The sequence below is a fragment of the Adiantum capillus-veneris genome, chromosome 7 (assembly GCF_014529385.1).
Source record: "Adiantum capillus-veneris isolate H3 chromosome 7, ASM1452938v2, whole genome shotgun sequence".
In the NCBI taxonomy this organism is placed as follows: domain Eukaryota; kingdom Viridiplantae; phylum Streptophyta; class Polypodiopsida; order Polypodiales; family Pteridaceae; genus Adiantum; species Adiantum capillus-veneris.
Window position 1 is genome coordinate 58,229,944 of NC_140937.1, and position 1,897 is coordinate 58,231,840.

The 1,897-nt window shown below is 45.2% G+C and overlaps 1 pseudogene; it reads left to right on the forward strand.

Moving 5' to 3' along the window:
* Positions 1–889: 889 nt before the first annotated feature.
* On the forward strand, positions 890–1,658 carry LOC147453918 (uncharacterized; annotated as a pseudogene).
* The last annotated feature ends 239 nt before the right edge of the window (positions 1,659–1,897 follow it).

Here is a 1,897-nt window from a genome sequence, read left to right on the forward strand (position 1 = left end):
TTTCAATACATGGTCATGCTCTACTTTGCTCATTCGCTCCTTCAAAGCATTCAAGTCCACAAGAGAGCGTTTACATTCCTTGACTTCCTCTTCAAGTTGCATCAAACGTGTTGTTTGCATCTCAAGTGTCCTCTTGAGATTCTCATTCTCAACCAGAAGTACCCTTAGTGTGCCATTCTCCATTGCAAGTGCTCGTAAGTCTTCGCCTTGTTTGTTTACGGTCTCTTGCAATGATACCAAGTAGGCCATGATCATGGTTTTCGATGTCGTTGGTTGGGTGGTTGTGTTGTTATATCCACACTTAGGAGATTTTGGATCATTTTCCACAATGGTTGTGGACCTTGTTGAAGAAGAAGGCCCTTTGCGAGTGCCGGAAGACATTGTATGTAAAATAGGAGATGAGAATCAATTTTGTTGAACCTGTTCACTTCGAAAATTCTGCTACAGAAACGCCTTCCATAACTCGTAAAATTTCTGTCTTTATATCAATGCGTAGAGGACTTCGTGCTCTTCGATTAAGGCTATAGATCACCCAAATCGGAGTTCGGATGAAAAAGTTATGATCAAAAGAGTGGACTGCTGTCTACTAGGTCAAAAAAACGGCTGCGTTTTCTGAAAGAGAGAGAGAGAGAGAGAGAGAGAGAGATCCTAGCTTCTGTCCACCCGTGATAAGCTGCAAGGTATTTGAACCACATTAGGCTTCAATAGATTTTTGCAAGGCAGCTTTATATGCTTCATATAATCTGTCTGTAGTAGCGCACGCCCGCGTGCACAACTAGCGCGCGCGCGCGAGAGAGAGAGAGAGAGAGAGAGAGAGAGAGAGAGAGGAGAGAGAGAGAGATCCCAGCTGTTGTCCACCCATGATAAGCTTCTAGCTTTGGCGACTGGGATGACAATAGGACTTTCCTGTGCAGCTGCAAGCCCATCATGCCCTCCCACCTCGTTCATTGCGTGTAACAACCAGCCATCGCGTCCAAGTCGCAAGCTTATTTGTCACTCTGCCACTGATTAGTGTCCATCACGGCCTCTTCTTGTGTGTAGCAGGCCAGCAGTCCTTGCCAGATGTTCCACAATCTCTGTGGAGGAGAGTTGGCTAGCGGGCAATGTGGATGGATGCTCTGGGTTGAAAGTAGAACCAGGAAGTACAAAGGAGGATTTGAGGCTAGTGAGGATCTCAGGATTGGATGCTTATATAAGGGCAAGGTATCTGTGGTTGAGTAGACATTGGCGTACATGTAGATTGCTTCGTTCATATCTCAAGAGTCGGAAAATCCTTGGTGAGGAAAGAGGAGGATGTCGTGCAAGTAGGACAAGATGTGACACTTCAGATTGTGGACATGCACCCTCGTGCTGATTCTATCTCGCTCCTTCTAGCACCTGAGGAAGACTTTTTAGAGACATTGAAGTTGCAGAGGTTGACCCTTTCTGAGCGGGAGATTTTGAACAGGGCTGCTGCCATAAGAGCCAAGAAGAGTGCTGCACGATGTGCAGATACTCTCGCAACAAGAAGAGTCACGAGCTTTCAGACCAGGCAGCGGCTTAAAGCTCACAAAAGATTAGTGCTGGCTGAGCGACAAGCCATTCAACTACATCAAGTGAGATCAAGAGTGAGCTTATGTGAAAAACCTAAAAGTGTGACTGCTCCAGATGGTCTATGAAAGTGAAAGCTTCGTCGGATGATGATTACATGTGTTTTAAAAAGCGTGTTCTTGATAAAAAATTCATGTGGCTGACAAAATTTGATTCCTGTAGTTTAAGATAACTTTAACCTTAAAAAAGAGAGAAAGAGAGAGAGAGAGAGAGAGGTCTCACCAATTTTGAAGAAGCCATGGCTCACAGCTTGTAGCAAACACGCGCATGGATCACCTTTGTTGTCTCACAAGTGCATCGACTTCAG